This window comes from Panthera pardus, unplaced genomic scaffold (assembly GCF_024362965.1).
Source record: "Panthera pardus isolate Hobbes unplaced genomic scaffold, ASM2436296v1 HiC_scaffold_2, whole genome shotgun sequence".
NCBI classification, from domain to species: Eukaryota; Metazoa; Chordata; class Mammalia; order Carnivora; family Felidae; genus Panthera; species Panthera pardus.
The window spans coordinates 86,441,124-86,465,446 of NW_026526765.1; the positions used below are offsets into that span (position 1 = coordinate 86,441,124).

Here is a 24,323-nt window from a genome sequence, read left to right on the forward strand (position 1 = left end):
TGCGGATCAATAGTAGCTTATTTATCTTCCTCAATGCCAATGATTTTAACAAAGTTTGTACTGTCTTTGTTTAGCTTTTCGGCATGTTGCTTTGGTTCATGCAGTAGTTTATATGGAAATTACATGGTATGAATGCCACGTTTTCTCCTCTTCTCTACCACCCATTCCTGCTTTCAATTCCCACCTAGAAGAGTCCCCTGACTTAGTAACATTTGTGGGAGGGTGGCTTGCCTGTTGATCTCTAGGGCTCTGAAGATTACTTATTATCATTTACACTTTGAGAATGTTGAGTGATTCTAGCTTAAAACTGATGACTGGAAAGAAATACTACAGTGAAAGAACATCCAAAGGCAAGTTCATCACAAACCGTTTATCATAACATTTGCCTTCCCTATAATAGTAATTTGAGATGCCATGGTAGGAAAAACAGACCACTGGAATGCAGAGGACCTTCAACATGCTTTAAAAGAGGGTTCAGTATAAGAAGGTTTAATTGCTGAGATGCCAAATGCATTTTATTACGAGGAAAATTTACTTTAAAAATGTTTATTTATTTATTTTGAGAGAGAGTGAGAGCAAGGGGAGAGAGAGAGAGAGAGAGAGAGAGAGAGAGAGAGAGTGAACAAGTGGGGGAGAGGAGCAGAGGAAAAAAGAGAGAGAATCCCAAGCAGGCTCAGCACTGTCAGCACAGAGCCCCATGTAGGGCTCGATCTCAACAACAGTGAGATCATGATCTGAGCTGAAATCAAGAGTCAGATGCTTAATTGAACAAGCCACCCAGGTATTCTAGGAAAATTTGATTTTTAAGAATATTTCCATAATCACTGTAGCAATAATAAAAATAAATGGAACTTGTAGAGGAACTTATGTTCCAGAGCATAGTTTTACATTTATGATCTCATGAACCTCTAAAGCAGTTTTTAAAAGGATTCCCAGTTTTTTTCCCCAAGATATATTCCTAATAGGTAAGTACGAAAGTCCAAAGAAGTAACTTTTTTAAAAAGTGTAAAAGGAATATTCAGTGTGGAAAAACTAATGAGGTCTGAACTGCAAAGTAGCCACTCTTAAAATATGCAGTTAATTGATGAATGGATAAAGAAGATGTGGTTTATATATATACAATGGAACACTACTTGGCAATGAGAAAGAATGAAATCTGGCCATTTGCAGCAACATGGATGGAACTGGAGGGTATTATGCTAAGCGAAATAAGTCAGTCAGAGAAAGGCAGATACCATATGTTTTCACTCATATGTGGATCTTGAGAAACTTAACAGAAGACCATGGGGGAGGGGGAGGGGAAAAAAAGCTACAAAAGAGAGGGAGGGAGGCAAACCATCAGAGACTCTTAAATACAGAGAATAAACTGAGGGTTGATGAGGGTGGGGAAGAGGGGAAAGTAGGTGATGGGCATTGAGGAGGGCACTTGTTGGGATGAGCACTGGGTGTTTTATGGAAGCCAATTTGACAGTAAATTATATGAAAAATAAATAAATACAATATGTAGTTAAATATATATTATATGATATATATATATATATATATATATATATATATATATATATATATTCTGTGTCTCCTGTCTCCTGTGTATATATATACACAGATATATATATCTGTGTCTCCTGATATATATGATATATATGATATATATAATGAAAGTGATTTGACTATAAGTTACAGAAAATATACCATAGCAATATTTCAGGAGATGGATCCTCCTTGAATAAGTAAGAATTACGGAATCACTGAAAAGGTATTATAGGTACCCCACAATCTGGTTCCACTGCCTTTTCTGTTTTCTTCTCCTCTGGAAACTACGAGAATTTCCGGGATTTCTTGGCTCTATTTTGAGATACTAATACTTTACGTAATGAGCAAATGCATGTGAAAGCGCTTAAACATGAGAGTTATTTTTTTTATTCTAGATGTTATTTTGTACTATTCTCAGAGTGTAATTCTAGTGATTTTGAAACTTTTCACTTTTTTCTCTCTTTTCACCTCTTAATTTGTGTTTGGAGTTACAGAGGCTATACAAAAGTGTCAAGTGCCATCCCCATCCTAGAGGAGTTTGTTGCCACATTAGGAAGAAACATACACAATCAGCAAAAGTTGTTACCAGGTAGTATATGTTTGGAACGGTAAAAAGTTAGTAAAGAAATCAGAGGAATTCTTCATGTGGGGCTGGAATAAGTATTGAGGTCCATATAGAGGTTTCTAGAAGACTTCGATAGAGGGAATGGTGGAAGCACTGATGCTGGGGTGGGTGAGAGGGTAGAAGTGATAATAACAGAGCAAGGAGGAAGCAAATAGCACCACTTTAGAACATAGGCAATGTGTGTGTGTATATATATATATATATATATATATATATATATATATATATATACACACACACACACATATATGTATATATATTTATATAAATAAATATATATTTAACTTTTATTTATCATTGAGATAGAGAGAGAGACAGAGCATGAGCATGAGAGGGGCAGAGAGAGGAGGAGGAGACAGAATCTGAAGCAGGCTCCAGGCTCCCAGCTATTAGCACAGAGCCCAACGCAGGGCTCGAACTCACGAACTACAAGATCATGACCTGAGTTGAAGTCAGACACTTAACCAGCTGAGCCACCCAGGCACCCCAGAACATGAGGCAATATTAATGAACATGTGCCTAAGAGACAGAGGCTGATTAACTTGCTGGTTAGCTTGACAGGAGAGGAAAGTTTGTGTTATGGGGCTAGTGAATACCATGGCTGAAATGTATACTCGAAAGCAGAACATTAAGCTATGGAGTTTGAAGGCTCTTTGGCGAGATGAGAAACTAGGGTTTCTGAGACGGTACATGACTTGGTGAAAGAAATACTTTAGGCAAATAAATCTGGCAGGAATGTTCAGAAAGGGGTAAGCCTGGTGTTAAAGAGAGCAATTAGGAGGTGGTCCTAGGAAGCCAGGCATCAGGTGATAAAGATCAAGACTTATTCCAGCTCTGTATAAGACCCACACATTTCTTTCTTTTGGGAGTACAAAATTCCATAATGTTCCCTAAAAGGTCATTAATCTCAGTAGCTTTAAGTCAAATGGGATGCTTCAAAATGTGCTGTAAGGATTATGAAAGTATCTGCATTGGTAACTAAAGAACAAAACTGTTACGGTGTCCAACTTAACTGAAATGTAGAATTGCAGACTAAGAGTAGCAGATACTCAATTTATATAATCCTTGAAGACTGTAAGTAAAAATTACTACCTTATCTAGGAGGGAAAGGGTTTTTATTTCAAGGTTTTGGAAACTGACCAGACTTGCCTTGGTTGGATCTTCTTTATTTTTCATAGGCCTTGAGTTTCCATGGATTAGTATAGAGTTCGTATTACCTACCTCCTGAATTCTTTCAGTGGACCTCTTGTCAGTGAATGAAAACTTTGTCACCTTTCTCGAGAAAGCAGAGGGGCAGTCAAGCAGTGTCCCAGCTTACAACTTGGTTAACTAGCAGCATGTGGCTTCTTATTTACTTTTCTCAGGCTGGTGTTTTCAAGCAATTATTACAATACAGAGGAGTTTACCAGGCGCTATGGGTTTTCTAAATATCCGTGAGGTCAAATACTACTGAATGTCGGGATTGGTAGTGATCTGGGTGTATTTTCCTTTTGGTGCTTAATACAATCTCTGCAGCTCTCTGTGGTCCTTATTGTTCCGGAATGTCTCTTTAAGTTAAGATGTTGTTTAGGAGTTGGTAGAGCTGGCACACTATGACATTACATGCTGTATTATTCATTGTTTGGTGACTAGACTTCATATCTGTGGTAAAAATAAATGTTATTCCTCTCAGCTTACTTCAATCCATTCAGTACTCTCTTGAATGGCTTCCTGTAAATATTTAGACTCCCTTTAAAGAATGTATGAAGAAGAAAGAGGTGGGGAAGGAGGAGGAGGAGGCAGGGGGGCAGCAGGAGGAGGAGGAGAGGGAGGAGGAGGGGGAAGGAGACGGGTGGGAGATCATCAGTCTCAAACATGAACTACATGACATAATTTTTAGAAGCAGGCTGAATGGCAACTTCAGTTTACAGAGAAGGGTAACAATCATCTTAGTGGAACTCTAAACATAGAGTTATTTTTCTTCAACAACTATAGTTTTCCTTTCCATTCTTTGATTTGGAAGTAGTCATTTTTATGTGTCAACATCACATGTAAAAAGATTGCAAGTTTTCTTATTAAGATGGAGGAACCAATTTATGGCCATGTTGGTTTCAACTTTACTTCATAAACGTACCAGTAGGTGTTGCTATGCTAGCACTAATGCTGACTTTAAAAACTGGTCACTTTGTGGTGAGTGGGTCCCCAAATAATTCTCATTTGTGTATTCTTTCTCAAAGATCAAAACACTGCGACCAAACACTGCCACCAAGTACTGAAGGCTTGGTGGGATTGTTTTGACTGCAAAATAAGCTTTTAAATGAAGAAGATCTTCTATTCTGCTATGGCAATTCATAAGATTGGAAAATAATTTCATTGACTTCACAATAGCTAAAGAATTTTGGCCTTTGGAGGAGCAAGTGATAACCAATTTGTGTTAACCGGAAAAAAGATCATTTTTCTCCTTCACTCTTCTTAATTTCTGCACTTCATTCATAATACATATTATCATCACCACTGAGTCCCAAATGCACATAAAAAAGGGGTGGGGGGAGTCTCTCTGCCTAGTATAGCTTCCAGGCATAGATAACCTTTGAAATATGTTCTTGTTTGTCAGACAAGGGAATTTACACAAGACCCAGAGTTTAATTCTTCACAATGTACCTCAGCATCTCAAGTATGTTTATATTGAAGAGTGTTTTCATATTCTTATGTGTAGGCAGAAACAAATGATTTCCTTGTGTTAACCTTGTAACCCTGCCGCCTGTACTAATTATTAGGCAGAATCAACAGACGCTACTACTTCTGTTTTTGACTTGAATTCGTTAAACAAAAACTGAAAACTGAAAAGAGAAAAAAATTTGTAATTTCTATATTCGAAGATGAGGCCCTTCAAATTTTCCAAAAATTCTGTTAATTGATTTTTAGGCAATAAGATGACCATTTAAGTATACGCTTTGATAGAGGGAAGAAACAGTTTGTGTACATTACACTGCTTCTGTGTCTGAAGTTGCCTCAGTTATACCAAGTATGTGAAATTGAACAGTAAAAATCTGAACCTGTCAAGCTGCTTTTTTTCTTTTTTAATTGCTAAACACATACACTTCAGATGAAAACTTGTGTTTTGATCTGGAAATACTGTTTAAATAATATGAATGTGTGTACATAGTGAAAGCAAAGACACTGGTGAAGGAAAGAAAGAATAAAGCTCTAGAAGGAGATGAAATGTGAAGGGCAAATGGGAATGTGAAGCTGGTATGTTTTGTTTTCATACTTGCAACGATTCAATAATACGAAGCAATAACAGTTTATTGAGCCTTTAACAGGTAGGGTTGAACCACATGAGTCGAAGAGAACATGGATTTTTCTATAAATTGCTCAGTGCTCATTTTAAAATAATCTTTAATAAAACAGAGAAGTGCTTCTGTTGTAAAAATCTCTTAGCACTTTCTAAATAGCAAAACAATAAAACATTTTGAAGAGCGGGGTTCAGAGCAAAGTAAATAAATCTGAACACTTTTTCCTGTATTTTTTATAATGAATTTCCATTGATTTTTATAGCATATGTTTGCGATCTGTGATTTTATCCCCTGCCTCCTTCCTGCTCTCCCTTCTTCCCTTCATCCTCCCTTTTCCCATGTTTCTCAGTGGTGTCATTTGGGGGCAATGCTACTGTGCTAGATAGCTGAGTGAGATTAGGCAAGGTGAAGGAAAAACACTCAAAGTTTTTCTCCCTGTAGAGTTTCATTATTGAAATGTTCTGAAGTCATGGGTAGTGAGTGTGAAAATGTAGAGGTGCAGATTGGTTGGTAATCGACTCAATGTAGTAACTAGAGATGTGGCTTTCTAATCATTCTCCGTACCATCCCATGGAAGCTGGGTTTAATTCAGCTAAATGGCCCATGATACGGACTTCACTCCCCTTCAATTTGGTTTCTTCCCTCTGGCGATTTCTTAATCAGAATTTCCTACTATTTAGTAACTAAATTAAAATCTGTAAGTGGTAGGCAACTGCATATAATGCAATGATATGTCCATAAGCACTGAAATGACTTAGAACATTTTATGTAATGAACATTCTAACATAATAATAACGCAGTTAAGTTTGAGTATGGGGAAATAATCTGGTTAGATATAGCCATAAAGCCTGAAGGATACTCATCTTTATTTCTGAAGAAAATGCTTAAAAGGTAGATGCTTCTTCTCAAGACAGTGTTGCTTTAAAAGAAGTTAGGTATGAAATTTTCACTCAAGTAACTGTATTTATGAACTGATTGCTTACTATTTCCAGATGTTTTGCTAACCGTTTAGCATAGCTTATTTCATTTAATCTTCACAACAATTGATCAAAGTATTACAAACTTTCTCCATATCAGAACACTGAGATTCAGAGATGTTAACTTGCCCAAGTTCACACTTTTGTGTTAAGGTCAAGTAGGAAATAAAATCGAGTGGGCATTAGGCAGCCACAAAAGATGGCAGGATTCTGATGTTGGACTTGATGGCACAGACACATGGGTATAACTGGAGATTTCTGAGTAAGAGGTCAATTCAGTTCAGTTCAACTAACAAGAACTGAAAACTTACATGTAAGGAACTATAGAGAAGCATAGTAAGATGAGCAAAATATGATATTTGCTCTTTAAAGTTTCGTAAGTATAGTAGGAGGTATGCTGGTAGCTATACGAAAGCATGCACATGTTAAAGACTATACTATAAACACAGAAATACTCTGAGATTACTTAGGAAAACCCTATTTCTGGTGGGGAATTTCTAAAAATGGTAAAAAGAAGGTAACATTAGAATTTTTATCTGAAAGTAAAATGTGATTTTTGAGAGACATGAGGAGAAGAACATTCTTGGTACAGAAAATAATGGAGCTCAGAGGCCTAGAGTTTATGTGGGTGAGAGCAGGATGGTGGAAGTAGAAAGGAGCTGGATGAAAAGGGGAGAGGACGCAAAAAGAAGAAAAGTTGTGGGGTCAGAGTACTGAGATTTTTGCCTGAAGGTCCAGGCATGCCCCGGACACTCCATGTAATGAACTCTGTGTTTGTTCTCAGAAGACTACCTGTGCTGTTCATCATGGAGGTGAAATGTAGCTTATGATCAGCTGGAGGAGGAAATAGTAAGAGAAGGAGGGGTTGCATTACAGGGCATTAAATGTGCTGAAAGGAATTAGGTTCAACAGGCCACACATTCTTGGGACTGTTGGCATTACTCTTCCTTTCTCTTTCTAGCTACTGGTACCCTACCAGTCTTTCCATTCCACCTTCTCTGTTAAGCTTTTCTCTGAGCCATTTTAAGGAAGACTGAATTTGAAATTTCTTTTTATTCTAATAGCATTTTGTTTAAATGTAAGTTTGAGCATTTATTAAGTTTTTAAAATTTTATTTATTTTGAGAGGGGGCGGGGGAAATGAACAGTGGAGGGGCAGAGAAAGAGAATCCCAAACAGGCTCTGCACTGTCAGAACAGAGCTTGATGTGGGGCTTGAACTAACAAACCTGAATCATAACCTAAGCTGAAACCAAGAGTCAGACGCTTAATCGCCTGAGCCACCCAGGCATCCCAGCGTTTAAATTTCATTGGTGTGTAAATATATGTGGTTCTCCATAACGTTGTGAGTTTCTTGTGGGAAGAACCATTTCACTGACAGTTAATCCAATGTGGACACAGGTGCACGAATGGTAAGTAGATTGGCTTGTCTGGACCATGGAGAATATAAAAGTATACTTTATAGTTCCTATAGTATATAGTATAAAAGTATATAGTTTATATCATTTTTTAAAACCCTAATATTTTAAAATCATTTATTGAGCTCTTATACACTAACCTTATTATACAAATTAATCCTTTCCATAAACTTGTTAGGTAGACATTATTATCTCCATTTTTTTTGTATGAGGAATTCGAGGCTTAGAGCAGCTAAGAAATTTGCTCAGCAGCATTTAAGTAGTTGCCTGACTCCAATGCTCGACCAGAATGAGTATACCAAACAGCAGTGGTGCTTAGTTAGCAAGCATCAGAATCACCTGCAGGGTCCGGCTTGACTCAATATTATGGGGTGGGACCCAAGGATTTACTTTCTAACAAGTTACAGGTGACATTGATGATGTTAGTCTGGGGACCTTATTTTGAGAACCATTACCAGAAAGTCTGGTTTGAAATGTTGCCCAGAAATGATATGTGTGTGTGTGTGTGTGTGTGTGTGTGTGTGTGTTTTCAAAGTATTCCTAGATGATACTAGCGTGAAGCTGGTAGTAAGAACCACTGATCTCGATCATGAAGAGCCCTTCATGCTCATTTGATTTTGTTATGGCACCAGTTGACAAATGAGAAGAGTGCGTGATGCTTATGCTTTATGATTATGAGGAAAAATGAATTAGCAGACATATTAGACCAGATAAGATTGGGTGGGGGGGGGTGCACTGGAAGTTGAATCTTTCCCTCTTCTCTGTCATCTTGCACACCAGAGCCAATCAGATCTTCCTAAAACATTGCTTTCATCCAGGTGTTATTCAGGTATGTCTGAAAGCTCCCAACACACTTCCTTTCAAGCTCTGTTTTACAGTAACACTTCAATTCTGATCGACAAGGCTTTTCACCTGCCTAAGGTGAACACTGTGTTTAGTTCTCCTTGATGATTTTGATGTGTGTGTCCTCCTCAGTTCTGCCAAATCCTACCTGCCTTTCTAAGCTCTCAACTTAAAAAAACAAAACAAAACAAAACAAACAAAAACCAAAACAAAAACACATTTAAATACAAAATTTAACACCTGGTAAAAAGCAAATAGCATGGACAGGCTCATAAAGAAAGCTAAACCCTTCCTGGCTCCCTAACCCCCTCAACTACTTGCCAGAGGAAAGAATTTTCTTTTAGCTATTTAACTCTCTGTGTTGGTGTTTTGTGATCAACAGTTTTAGAAACTGCTTACTTCCTGCCCTGAACATAGGATAAAGGCTTCTCACACTCTTCATTTCCCCTGTTTATACTCTTTCTATAGTAATATTGTATTTAATCGAGTCAATTTTCTTTATTATGACTATGTGAATGTTGTTCTCTTCAGATCTAAGTAAATCACTATTTTCATTTCATTTTCTGATGTTTGTTTTTTCTGAAGTTTCAGATATTCTTTTTTTTTTCTTATCATGGTTTCCTTCTAATAACTTTTGACTTCTTTTTCACCCCTTTATCCTATCAGGTTTTTTTTTTTTTAAGTTTTAAAAATATTTTTCTTGGTGTCCTTGTGGACTCTTTTTTTTTTCCATGTGGGATGGTTATCACCAAACCTGCCATAAAGTAATAATCTTAGAACTTCCCTCAATACCTTCCTAGTTTGAGTCAACTGATTTTTTTTGGGTTTACCTTTTCAGCTTATGTCTTTGGGTTTACGTTTTCAGCTTATATCTTACTTCTTCCTTTTGCTGGAGCACATTCCCAAATAACTTCCCAAGAAAGGGTTTGTGAGAGGAAACTTGTATGAGTTCTTGCATGTCTGATAGTGTCTTTATACTTAGACACTTTATTTATAGTTTGGCTAAATTCTACAGAAATCAATACTGAAAATCAAATTGAAATTTGATGGCATTGCTCCATTTTCTCCCACCAGGGTTCAGTTGTTGAGAAGTGGCATTCTAAATTTATATTCCTCCATTAGAAAATTGGATATTTCTTCTTGCAAGAAAATTTTAGAATCTCTTCTAAATATCGCTAGGACATCTCCTTTTATGACCATTTTCATTTGTTTATTAATATTTCTGTTCTTTTAGTAGGGTATTTAAAGATGGGAACTAATCTCATAAACTTTGGAAATTTTATTTCATACTTTGATAATTTCCTTCTATCCATATGTTCTTTCCCTCTTTTATCACACGTAGAAACTTCTAGATCACAACTTTTACATAGTTTGTCAGACTTTCCATCTTTTTTCCTGTTTTGCTTTGTCTTTTGATTCTAATTACATTTTATCTTTTAACCCATCATTTAGGTTTTTATTTCATTAAGATTTTTAATTTTCAAGGGTTCTTTGTTATTCTCTGACTACTGTTTTTTTTTATAGCACCTTATTTATGAGTTACAGACACAGCATAATGATTAAGGGGTTTACAAATGTTTTCAGTATTTGTTTTCTCTGTGGTCATATATTTGGACTGTTCTTATTTCTTTCTTACACCTTAACATTTTTTGTAACTCTCATGATTGTGTTTATATTTAGAAGAAATACCTCAAAAAAATTGAATGATGATTCTGTGTTTTTGGATGTAGCTCATGGATAGAAGGAACTATTTTGAAGTTATTGTTTGGGGAAGTTGACACTTATGGTTAGAGTAGTGCCATTCGTCAGAATGTGGTGGTTTTTCTCTAAGCTCATTCAGTTTTTCCAGAGGTGAAAACATTCATTCATTCTCCTTTCCAGGGTGTAGAGACAAGTTGCTAGTGTTTTCTGTAATACATGGCAAATGAGTCTAGAGTTTGTGGGGGCTAATTGACCTCTTTATTAACTGCAACCTTTTATGAAAGTCCTCTAATATGTGGTTTTGTCCACATCAGTTATTATTTCTCTACTGTTTAACATCTAAACCTGTCTCCTGCCAATGGATCCTCTCCAGATTCTATGCTGAGCAACTGGGTAGCATAGGTGGAATGTTTCCTGGGCATTCCCTTAGTGTGGTTTGGTCATTGTTCCTGCGTAAGTAGCACTTGTTATAGGTTCATAATTTTCTGTTTTATTGATATTATTTTAGTAAGGTACTAGGAAGAACACAGGATTGTATGTGTACAATCCTGATCTTTAGCCCAAACTTAAGGCCCAATAGTACTAAATTCTTCTATAAAATCTTTCTTTCTTGACTTCTTTATTGACTCTGATAGATCTCTCCTCAAAATTCTGTTATAGTAAATTAATTTATTTTACCATTTATAATACTTTAATTTTTTTTCTATATGTTAATTACAGATTTTTGAACTTCTGGCTTACACTCTCTTTGAATCCCCACGGCACCAATACATAGTCTGGACAAGTAGTGAATGACTTGAAAATAATTGTTGATTGATAGGATCCAGGAACTGAAGAATAAAAAAGATACACACATGACTCATAGTAGAAGCCTTGGTTATTGGTAAAATAACAGTAATATGGGCAAAGAGAGAAGATGGGAAGGGAAGCCAGTGAATGTAGAGGACATTTGTCAGACCTTTTTATTTGCACAGAATCCCTGAATACCCTTTCTAGTTTGACAATAGAACTTACCTTATTAGTCCCTCTCTGAAGCTGAGGGTAGTAATTCACTTTCACAACTTCCCTTACAGATATGATATAGTCATGCAACTGAGGTATCACCAATCAGATAGCTCTCAGTGAGATTTCAGTTTAGAAGTGAGCAGTGGGACAAAGGAGGCCCAGTGAGTAAGTCATTTCAGGTGAAGGTGGTGGCAGGGATATCTGGCCTTCCAGAGCATCAATAGAATACATTCTAGCGTCCTGTCCTGGGTGCCCTGGGCTGTGTAGGTGGGGTCTTTTCTGGGTAGTCCTTCAGTTTGGTTTGGGCATTGCTCCTGATTAAATAGACTCTAAGCCTCATTGTTAGGTGATCTTGAACACTCTATGTGCATTCTTTAAGAATCCTTCTGTGTCCACTTGTATCCAAGAACTCTAAATGATAAAGCAAACAAAAAATATGTGTGTGTGAAATGTGTGTGTTTATTTATTCTGTACAATAATACAAAAGTAGGTCTCATAGTTTTTTTTGAAATATGTAAACATGTTAAACATAATCCAAGAAAAACAGGTTTCTGACAGAAAGTGGAACCAAAAGTAAAAGGACAATAGACAGGTATGTTTAGCATCAACCATAGTCATGGAAGGGAAAGGAAACATGTACTTTACCATTTTATAATAATACAAAAATGGAGGGAACAAGGAGTACTCATCTAATTGGTTCTGCAATAAAATGCTTTTATAAATATATTCATCAAAGCCTGAGTATTTGAGATCTCTTTGGGGATTGAGCACATTACTTCTCCCACTAATTCTTGTCAGGTTAATGTTGGTAGTAAATTATGTAATTGCTTATTGACCTTCCTTCATTTCCCAACTACTTGGCACTGCATGGAAGAAACCATACTCTGAGAAAAGGCAAATGCTTGCTCTCCTTTTGCCGTGATTGAGTTGCTCGAATTAAAGCAGCCAAGGAAATAAGTTGCTTCGATTGGAACTTCTGTTCCTATTGTGGTACAGGAAGGCCTGCTATGAAGAGAAAGGGAGAGATAAGGAAGTTAGTGTATATGTCATTACGGGAATATATTAGGTAGAGTGTGGGGTAGGGAGTATGTGCAAGGAAAATTAATTTAGGTTAGTTTTAGACATGTTGGAATTTCAACATGTAATGGATAATGAGGTGTAATTAGGAATTTGAAACCGAAACTTGGGCGAAAATTTATGCCTAGAGACAAATGAGAATCATCCATAAGAGGTGATAATTGAAGCCAGGAGAACTGATGCTATTTCCAAAGGAAGAGAGTAGAGAGACACAACAGCGGACCTGCTACTGAGCGGGGGAGAAAACCCCTATTAAGGGCTATTGGCAGAGGAAAAATAACCAAGAAAGAATAATGGAATAATCATAGATATAGTATGAGAAGCAGAATGGTGTATCCATGCTAATCAAGGCAAGTTCAAGGAAATTCTTTAAAAGAGCCCAGTGCTACAAAGAGGTGAGATCCTCAAGAACTTTGCTTTGTATTCTAATCCGTTTCTTTCCTGTTACACAGGAGAGGCTCAACAATTGTTTGTTGGATAATGACAATGGTTCAGGAATATAAGAATTAGGAAAATAGAGTAGTTATCTTTTTTTTAATGTTTATTTTTGACAGAGAGAGAGAGAGAGAGAGAGAGAGAGAGAGAGAGAGCATGAGCGGGGGAGGGGCAGAGAGAGAGGGAGACACAGAATCTGAAGCAACTTCCAGGCTCTGAGCTGTCAGCACAGAGCCTGACGCGGGGCTCGAATCCACAGACCACGAGATCATACCTGAGCCGAAGTTGGACGCTCAACTGACTGAGCCACCCAGGTACCCCCACTTTTTTTAAATGTTTATTTAGAGTAGTTATCTTTTAAGATTTTAGTAAACTGGAAAGAGAGAGGCACAGGTTTCAGGGATTTAAGAAGAGAATGAGAATGTAGTCTTAGAGATAGTCGACCTAGCCCACACATTTGCAAAATTTAGACTGAGAAAGGAATATATAAAATTGAATTATCTAAGGTGCAGAAGAATCCAACAAAAACATTTTATAAATTGAAAAAGACCTTTATGTGATTAAGTGTACAGAGAAGGAGCCAGTAGAAATAGAGGAATTTAAAGTATTGCAAAAAAAGTATTAAATGAAGGAAGTGCATGTATCAAAAGTCTTTTTATCTAGAAACAGAATTTATAGATATATCTTTTTTGATATAATGGATGAAAAGAATTGATATCTGATCTACTTCAAGTGATCAGTTGGCTTCAGTGATCTACTTCAAGTGAAGTATAGAACCTTAGACCATAGGATTTTGAAACTCTAAAACACTCATCCTCCTCATTTTCTAGAAAAGATCCCATGAACTATGTTTGATCTTTAAGACTGATTTAGGTTCAAGTATTAGTCTAAGATCACTTTCTCTTTGGTTCACTAATGAACTGAACAATTCAAGAGATACACACAAAATCAAAGGCACAATGAGAGGGAGCAACTTCTTGATGCTTCTGTTTTCTCAGGTGAGGTACAGCCTAACTGACACGCAAATTCAGTAAAGTTGCAGGATACCAAATCAACATATAGAAATCTGTTACATTTCTCTACACCAAAAATGAAGCAGCAGAGAGAAATCAAGGAATTGATACCATTCACAACTGAAAACTTTAAGATATCTAATAACAAACCTAGGAAATAAAAGATCTGTACTCTGAAAATTATGGCACACTTATGAAAGAAATTGAAGAGGATACTGAGAAATGGAAAAACATTCCATGCTCATGGATTGGAAGAACAAATATTGTTCAAATGTCTATACTACCCAAAGCAATCTACACATTTAATGCAACCCCTATCTAAATACCACAGTTTTCAGAGAGCTAGAACAAACAGTCCTCAAACTTGTACGGATCCACAAAAGACCTGAAATAGGCAAAGCAATCTTGAAAAAACAAAGCAAAGCAGGAGGCATCACAATTCTGGACTTAAGTTATATTACAAAGCTATAGTGATCAAGACAGTATGGTACTGGCACAAAAACAGACACATAGATCAGACTAGAGAACCCAGAAATGGACCCACAACTATATGGTCAAATAATCTTCAACAAAGCAGGAAAGAATATCTAATGGAAAAAAGGTAGTCTTTTCAACAAATGGTGTTGAGAAAACTGAACCGCAACATGCAAAAGAATGAATCTGGGGCACTTTCCTACACCATACACAAAAATAAATTCAAAATGGATGAAAAATCTAAATGTGAGACAGGAAACCATTAAAATCCCAGAGGAGAACATAGGCAGCAACCTTTTTGACATTGGCCATAGCAACTTTTTATTAGACACATCTCTGGAGGTAAGGGAAACAAAAGCAAAAATGAAGTAATGAGACTTCATCAAGATTAAAAGCTTCTGTACAGTGAAGGAAATAGTTGACAAAACTAAAAGGCAACCTTCGGCATGGGAAAAGATATTTGCAAATAGCATATCAGATAAAGAGTTAGGATCCAAAATCTATAAAGAACCTATCAAACTCAACACCCCAAAAAACAAATAATCCAGTGAAGAAATGGGCAGAAGACATGAATAGACACTTTTCCAAAGAAGACATCCAGATGGCCAACAGACACATGAAAAGATGCTCAACACCACTCCTCATCAGGGAAATACAAATCAAAACCACCATGAGATGCCACCTTACCCCTGTCAGAATGGGTAAAATTAACAACTCAGAAAACAGTAGATGTTGGCAAGGGTGCAGAAAAAGGGGAACCCTCTTACACTGTTGGTGGGAACACAAACTGGTGCAGCCACTCTGGAAAACGGTATGGAGGTTCCTCAAAAAGTTAAAAATAGAACTACCCTACGATCTGGCAATTATACTACTAGGTATTTACCCAAAGAGTACAAAAGTACAGATTCAAAGGGATACATACACCCTGATGTTTATAGCAGCATTATCAAAAATAGCCAAATATGGAAAGAACCCGAATGTCCATCAGGTGATGAATGGATAAAGAAGATGTGGCATTTATATACACAATAGAATATTACTCAGCCATTTAAAAGAATGAAATCTTGTCATTTGCATCAACTTGGATGGAGCAAGAATGTATTATGCTAAGAGAAATAAGTCAGAAAAAGACAAATACCATATGATTTCACTCATATGTGGAATTTAACTAATGAAACAGATGAACATTGGGGAAAATAAAGAGAGAGGGAGGTTGCTGGATGGGAGGTGAGTGAGAGGATGGTTTAAGTGGGTGATGGATATTAAGGAGGGCACTTGTGATGAGCACTGGGTGTTGTATGTAAGTGATGAGTCCCTAAATTCTACTCCTGAAACTAATATTAGACTATATGTTAACTAACTAAAATTTAAATAAAAACTCAAAACTCCAAAAAAAAAAAATAAAGTAAAAGATGTGTAGGTGCCAGAAAAACCCAACAATGTGTACCTGCTCTGTAATGTCTTAAGAGTGCTATCAATTTATTTTTCTCTCACGGAAAAGTGTATAGGTGAATGGTGCAGGCTGTCAAGAGCAGCTCTGTCACCCAAGATGACTCAGGTCATCACCATTCCACAGCCAGTGACAGGGGATGGAGGATTCAAGGCAAACAGTTTGTACAAAGGTGACTCAGAAGGTGTATTCATCCCTTCCACTCATATCCTTCAGGCCTAAACTTAGTCATATGAGTACACTTAGCTACAAGAGAGGTTGGAAAAACAGTTCATAGTTGGGCACCATTTGCTGTTATTGTATTTTCAATTCTTTAGAGCCTTGGATAAATGTTCTTCCTCATAGCATTAGTTAGGTGTTTCAGTTGGGAGAACTGAGGCAATGAAAGAGACAAGCAAAATGAATACTTAATGAAACATCACAACATATTGAATAAATATGAGAGAGATTAAATACAAATTTACACAGGCATCTATTTAAAACGGCAATTCTATTTGGGTGCCTGTGTGAGTTTCTACCATGCGGCATTTTCAGCCAGTGTGTGTGTCTATTGTCTCTGGGCAATTAAAATTATTCAGCATCAAAATCTTAGCTCTGGGACCAGAAAAAGGAATCTAAGAAGCATTCACTGATAGTCTGATTTGGAACAACTGCTTTTCCCTTTGCTCTATTCATGCATATTTCAATCGGCATTAATGTAAAGTACCTCGTGGGCTCTCTTCTACGTGAAATCCTTGTTCTCAACTTGGCAGCAGTCCTGGCAGTAGGTTCTAAATGGTCATTCTGGGATGGTAAATCAGCAGTCCTCAGCTGATGGGTCTAACAATGAGGAGATTGCTGGAGGCAGGTGGTGTTGTGAGGCGTAATTCTGTTGGCATTAAGTGACAATTCATATTTGCTACAGGAGCAGTAAATTGCACTGTTTTAAAACAGGAAGTCTGAGTTAAAAGCTGTGTAAAACCATTATACTGTAGCCAGCACTCCATGCTTTTCTAATTAGGTCATTTGGAAAAAGATGACCTTTTAGTTTCTGTGCCTCTTTGCTGGGGACACATGTTTCTAATTATCATTTGTATTTTATTCCACCAAAGCTGTTGACAAGCTGAGCTCTTTGTGTGTGCGTGCGTGAGTATGTTTGTGTGTATGTGTGCGCTATGAGTTAATAACATTTCTGTGTTCTAGCACTGGGCAAACAGAAGAAGATGGAAACAATATGTAGGGTAATTTTAATGTCAGAGCAACCCCAATCATAGGGATTTGTGTGAAGAACTCACTAAGGGACATTGCTGATGTTCCCAGTGTTTTAGGCCAACTTGACTGTCACTTTGTCTGAAATCACTGTATTAATATTTCTTCTGTTTGGGTGGGCAGGTGTAAACACACTGTGTAAGATACAAGAAAGAAATGAACTTAGGTCCACACTGTTACCCAAAATGTAACTGCTACTCATGCTTGGAGTTCTGTTAGGCACCCAAACCAAGAATCTCATGATGGTCTTTCCAGGCTCTTTTGTCCTTCTGTGTGCTGTTTTTGGGATGTTTACAAATGCAAACAAGTACTATCTTCTAATGTCCACTTCTTCCAATAGAGGTTCTGAATAAAGGGAAAACACAATTATCTATGGTTCAAAACTATATTTCATATTTTAGGAGATAGCTTAAGAAGCCAGGCATTGTCTAATGCTGGCTTTTCCACTGACTTCCTTTTCTTTTGTGGGGAAAGTTTCTCAGTGTTTTGTTGGGTTCTTCATCTGAAATCATAAAACTACAAAATCACAGAGCTGGCAAACCTTCGAGAAGTCTTCCAGCTCACGGTCTGCCTTGAGCCCTTCTGAACTTACACTCTCCTGGAATGTAATGGCCTCCTCCTTGCTTAGCAATCTCTCACAAGGGAGACTTGACAAGGAAGGATGGTACGATCTAAATGTTTAATATACAAATTACTCTGGCAGTTTGAGGAAAATGTATGGAAGATGATTTGAAGTTTATTATGAAATTGCTAATAATTTATTCAACTCAATTTTCTCTTCGAAGTTCTATGGTGGATAATGATGGGTCTCTAATGGAGTGCTTCCAAGTCTGGAAAGGGAGCTGGGAGTCATTGTATGACAGGGTCTGTGACATGCTAAGGTACTGAGCTGGAATTCCAAGCAGCACAGCCTGGGTCAGTCCCAGGTGAAAGTATCACATAGGTGAAGGCTTTCTTGATTTGGGCACCGTGAAGTCTGCTAGTTTTCTCCTACTGCTCTTGTGATCCTAGAGGATTTGGCTTTTCTTTCTTTCAATTCTCAGTTGGGTGGAAACTATTTATTATTGAGATGTTTATCAATAATTACAGCATCAGTGCAAGTGGCTGAAAGGAGGGCATTTGAACAGATGATGCTGTTAAAAGTTGGTGTCCAAAGGACCCAAATACCTGGTTATGGTCATATTTGTGAGATGATCATAAGAATGTACCCAGCAGACCTCCAAGTACAGTGATTGTAATTGACCAAGGGTCCCCAGCTGCTGCACTCTGAAATCTGCCATATTCACACCGAGACCACACTTTCTAGCCAATAACTGAGCCAGGCAGGCATAATAGGTCAAACTCATGCCTGGGAGACTCCCAACTCCTCTGACAGTCAACATTGGCTCATAGACTTATCCATGGGCTTGCAGATTTTCCCTTTGGCTGTTGGGTGAGTCCATCCAACCTTCTTTCCCTCTTTGGGCCCTCAGAGTATGGCTTGCATGTGGATATCACTCCTTTTCCATTTTCCCCTAGCTCTCTCCTCACTTTTATCTGTACTGAAATCTGTACTTTTTTCTGAACGAAATCCTTGGCTTGGTTATCTTTTTTTTTTTTTTTTTTTTAATGTTTGTTTAATTTTGAGAGAGAGCAACAGACAGAGAGTGAGAGAGAGCAAGAGAAAGCGAGAGAGCACGAGCGGGGAAGGGGCAGAGAGAAAGGATGACAGGGAATCCGAAACAGGCTCCAGGCTCTGAGCTGTGAGCCAGAGCCCAGCGTGGGGCTCGAACTCAGGAACAGCAAGACCATGACCTGAGCCGAAGTCAGCCACTTAACTGACGAGCCACCCAGGTGGCCCTTGGCTTGGTTATCTTTATGCCCTAAACACAATAAACACAAGGTTGTGTTCCTTTACAAAACTTCTTTTGAAGGCTTGGAGGTATTATAAGAGAATAATAACAATGAAAAAGGAAAACTTACCACTGGTTCAAATCTCACCAATCCTAGATGCCATCTGTCATCCTCATCACAGGAAGCGTTCATTTGACTGCCTCTTCTTAGCTCTTTGCCTACTGTGACATTGTTCAGGGTCATTTTATCTCCCTTAAAAAGGGAGTCCTCTCAAATCAGTTCTTCCCGGAAATCTGGGACATTTGTTCTTGTCTCCCTCTTCATTTCTCATCCTAGCCAAAAACTTTAAAATGAAGTTAACAACATACTGGTTTCCACAGAGATGCTGTTCATAAAGCCATCACTCAACCTTAGTCTGAACTTCCCTATTTCAGAACCAGATGTTGGTTTTTCTTTTGCATAAAACAAAGGCCAGTAAAGTACTTTCCTTTAAACATGATGTACTCTTTTCCTAAAACTATGTACTGCTTTTATCCCTAGATCAGATTGGGTTTCTCAAACTTGACACTATTGACATTTTGGACCTAATAATTCTTTTCTGTGAGAGATTGTCTTCTGTATTGTAAGATGTTTAGCAGAATGCCAGTAGCTTTTGACCCCAGTTATGACACCCCAAAATGTCTCCAGACATTTTCAGATGTCTCTTGGGGGCAGAATCACCCCTGGTAGAGAATGGCTGCCCTAGAACGGCAGGAACAAACTGAAAGCAACTTTAAAATAGCATTTTTGTGGAGTGCCAGGGTGGCTCAGTCAGTTAAGCATCCGACTTCAGCTCAGGTCATGATCTCACAGTCCGTGAGTTCAAGCCCTGCGTCAGGCTCTGTGCTGACAGCTCAGAGCCTGGAGCCTGCTTTGGATTCTGTGTCTCCTTTTCTCTCTGCCACTCCCCTGCTCATGCTCTGTCTCTCTGTCTCAAAAATAAATAAAAAAAACCTTAAAATAACATTTTTGCCTCTGTATGGACCATCACCTGTGCTACACATTGACTGTAATGTTAAGCAAAAAAAGTAAAGTATAAGAAAGATAGTGTGTGTGTACATGTATGGGTATGTGTGTGTGCATACACAGCGGTACCTCTGTGAGGCTAGGAAAAGTGAACTGATTTGCCATCTCAACAATGTTACTGACTAATGCAGAAAAAAAAAAAAAACACTGAAAATTCTCCACTGTCCACTAAACCCGCCACACAGCCAAAACTTTGAAATGTGAGTAGAAGTATATATTATTTTTCACAGGTAATAGAAATCTCCTTCCATCTTTACTTTTATTTACAGTGAGAAACTTGCTTATAGGATATAGGTACATGCCTTTTCGAGATCCTATTTCCTGATGTGTCAAGGATGCCTATACTCTGTGGTCATCTTTGTGATGCATACTATTTCTGGAAGTAGATTATACCTGGAGGGAATGACGGCAGAGTCTGCAGCTGACTATGGCTGGGTCTTGATTTTCTCTGGCTCTGACACATCACCACTGTCTGCTAGCTTGTAAAATTCTCACCACCTGGCCTTGGCTGATGTTTCAGCCCCATTGGTGGAACAGTCCATTTGCTAGAACGGCTCCCTGGGGTTATCTGAGTTCGGGCCTTTATTTTAGTCTGACTCCACAGGGCAAACAATTTGGGGGGTGGTTATTGTGGTGAATGGGTAGAGGTAAAGCTCTGTCTGCCTCCCTGGGCCATTGTAAATAAGACCCGGAATATTTCTGAAAGTGGCTGAACTACAAATTGGACAAGATAGGAAGGTCTTATTAGCTATATAGGCTTTTCCTGGTGTATTTCATTCTCTGGTTTACATATGTTTCCTCCTCTCTGTGACATTTTGATCAAATCAAAGAACGAAGACATTTGCAATGAAGCAGCTACATGATGGTGCAAAGCAGAGAAGACTAAACACCCAAATGAAGGGCAAACCTGGCAGTGGAGGTTGGAATTCACAGAAGTGGGTTATTGTCGAAGGTAGATTTAATAGGGAGCATCCTTCAGAAAATTTTGGAACTTGGATTAGGCTTCAAAAGTTAGGCTTTTGTAGCTGGGTAGAGAGAAGAGTTTGTGCAACAAAGACATGGGGTATGTGCATGTGGTAAAATAATACGAGGGAAAGAGTGGAAATGGAATCATTGTGAAATACTGCTGGAGAGATGACCCTAGAAGAGAAGGTTTTGGTAAGGAGGAACGGGGCACAAATTTGGATAGGTGGAATGGGGACATTCCTGTGATGTTTAGTTTGAGAGCTTTTGGAAATGTCTTGCAAACTTTCCTTCCATACCTACAATGACAATGGAATCATGAAAATCTGACTCGAATGGTACTGACTGTTTTAGAAACAATTTTCATCTAAAGAGCATCACAGAAAAAAATTTGTTTACTGAGAGGACAATAGGGAAAGACACATTGATTTGTTAAGGCTTGGAGGGGTTTGTGCAAAAGCAAAAGAAATTCCTCTTTTGTGAGTAATGTGCATAAAAAAATGAATGAACAAGAACCTGGGTCAATGCTCAGGGACATTGCATGGCATGGACTTTAACATGGCTCGGAGCATCTCACAGTGCCAAGTATTCAATAATGTCTGTAGCAGAAACTGGCCCTACTTACAAGATGTAGAACTTGAATGTTGAGTTTTATAGGCTCTTGATCTGAAATTGTGGGTTAATGATTTTTAAGTCCTTTAAAAATTTTAAAAATCTGATCGCTTTTCATGTATTTTGAATTCATCCACTTGAAAATCTGGGTTCACAAATTTCCAAAACAGTATGAAAAAACTAAGTTCCAACTTAAAAAAGAAAATATACATGGTACTTCCGAATCTTACCTAAGATAACTTTAAGAATGATCTAGTACTAAACTGGCTGCGGGCTTTTTATTCAACCCTGCTTTTTTCCAAAGAAAGCTATTAAAAGGGGTGGTTTAGCACTGAGGAACCTTCTCTGATATACATATACATATATATAAACATATACACATGTATTATATATGCATATATAAAATATATACATATATAATATGCATATATATAAAATAGCTCATTATATTTAATGACCCCAAAATACAGACAATTGATTACATTTAAAGATCAAAAGCTGGAAAATTTTGGAGGCATGTGGTGGGGGAAGGCAAGTCTGTTTATTTTTAAAAATCTTTCTCCCTAGGTAAAGTGAGGAGTTGGGAAAGAAAGGAAAACATAAGATGAGATCTCTCTATGAACAAGTGACGGTTTGAAGTGGGTCACCTCATTGCCATCTCATAAGCACCTTATTGCACCAACCCAAGGAATCACCTGCAAGTGAACAGTGAAGGTAAGATGCCTGGTTTTTATGTGAGAATCCCTTTCTTCCCTTGTATTGTTGAGAACACTAGGAGAATCATTATCCTACACAGTCAAGGTATGGAAAAAAGAGTACTGGAATCGGAATCAGCCAGCCAGGACTGCATTAAGTGGCTGGGGACTCTGGATAAGTCATGTAGATTCTCTGCACCACACCTTCCTCCTCTGTTCCCTGACACTGCTCATCTCTAAGGTCCCTTCTCTGCTCTGATTCCTGGTTTCATCCTCTAAACCTATGCTTCCAAAATTTTTTTGACGTTTTCTCTTTTATCTTAAAAATTTATGGCACTTTGTACTCGTCTGTTTGTGTTTGTCTTAAAATAAAAATAACGTTTTATTTCTTTTTCCACAAGAGACTTACTTTATTTGTTTCCAGCTTTATTGGGATATACCTGACATATCACATTGTATAAGTTCAAGGTATACAATGTGTTGGTTTGATATACTTTTATATTACAAAGTGATTACTATCCTAGCATTAGTTAACACTCCCATCACATCACATAATAATTTGTTTTTTTTGTTTTGTTTTGTTTGTTTTTTTTTTTTTGTAGTGAGAACATTTAAAATTTTACTCTCTGAGGAGATTGAAATAAAAATAACATTTAATATTCAGAAGTCCAGTGGATGCTATGATAAAATGGGCCTCTCGCATCTGAGGCTTCTACAATCCCCTGGTATATAAGAGTGAAACTCCAAAGTTACTTCAGTTTGGGGAGGCAGGGGATTAATCATTTTGAGTTCTTCCCTGCTCTTATATATCAGAATGGGGTATGTTATACTGTAGTAAGAAATAATCTTAAGATTTCAATGACTTAAAAGAATAAATTTTATTTATTTTGTCCTCATGACAAGTGGTCCCCATGAGTCAGTGAAGGCCTTGTGTTCATTCTCACTCAGGGCCCAGGCAGAGGGAATTTCCACTTCTGTGCTTTAGGATCCATGTTATGTTAGGCAAGGCAGGACAATGGAGATATAGTGAATTGTTCACTGGTTCTTCGATCACTCACATTTCATTGACTAAAACAAGTTACAAGGCCATGCCTCGTTGCGAAGAAGAAGGAGGGAATGCCATTCTACAAAGTTCCAGAAGGCAGAGGGGCAGAATGATTTGGCAAACAGAACTAATGGTTACCACATCAAGTAAAGTCAAGAATAGGGCAGAAAGAGGTGCCTGAGAGAGACAAGGGCAGTTTAGGACAAGTCCCCTGAAGATTACCAGCTGCCCTGGAGTCTCTTTACAAAGTGAACTCACACGATGAACTCATGACTAGTTTGTGTTTCCCTTTACTATTCACACACTTGCTTTACACTATCTTTCTTCAAAGAATCTATGAGATTGTGAAGACTGCAATCACATTCTAGTCCTGCTTCCCTGAGATTACTTTTAGAGATACATTGACTGGAGTTCTGGGAATTTTAGATCCCTTTGTCTATGCATGACAGTTGCCTGTATGGCTCTTTCTCATAGCTGGTTAAGTAAGCATAGCCATTGTCTCTGGTTTCTGTTGCTTTAAATTTCAAAGGGCCAAGTTTTCAGGGGGTACCTCATTAACAAAATAAGAGGACATCATCCTTCTTTTGATACTAATGTTTTGCTCCCCACAAGGAGGGATGTCTCTGAAGACAAAATCGCTTTGGAGATGGACTCTAGCCAGTCTACCCAGAGTCCTTTTCAGTTGCTTGGGTCTCTGACTTCTGGTTGGGTTATAGGAAAGGGCCATGCCAGATTTGTACATCAAGCCACAGACTGTCTGTTGACCATTAGAGAATATTTTCTGAGTATATTCTTTGTAACATGGTGCCAGATAATACAGGAAATCTGAGGCAAACTGAGCCATCTCTGTCTCTGTCTCTGTCTCTCTCTCTGTCACTCTTTCTCTCCTTGAAGCTCCTGGGATATTGAAAAATAAAGTAATGCCAAAAAAGGATCATAGAAACTGTGATGAATTTAAAGTTGTTGGACGAAGTGCTTCTTTTAAAAACTCTTGCCAGTATGTCTATGAAAGTCTAGGTATAATCTCATTTGGAGATA

At 37.9% G+C, this 24,323-nt stretch overlaps 1 long non-coding RNA gene across 1 annotated transcript in view; it reads left to right on the forward strand.

Moving 5' to 3' along the window:
* LOC109275069 (uncharacterized) overlaps nt 1-24,323 on the forward strand; it is a 177,450-nt gene that overhangs the window by 143,532 nt on the left and 9,595 nt on the right. Inside the window, exon 3 of the long non-coding RNA XR_002083961.2 lies at nt 22,113-22,259. This is a non-coding gene — a long non-coding RNA (uncharacterized LOC109275069). The remainder of the gene's footprint in view (nt 1-22,112; nt 22,260-24,323) is intronic.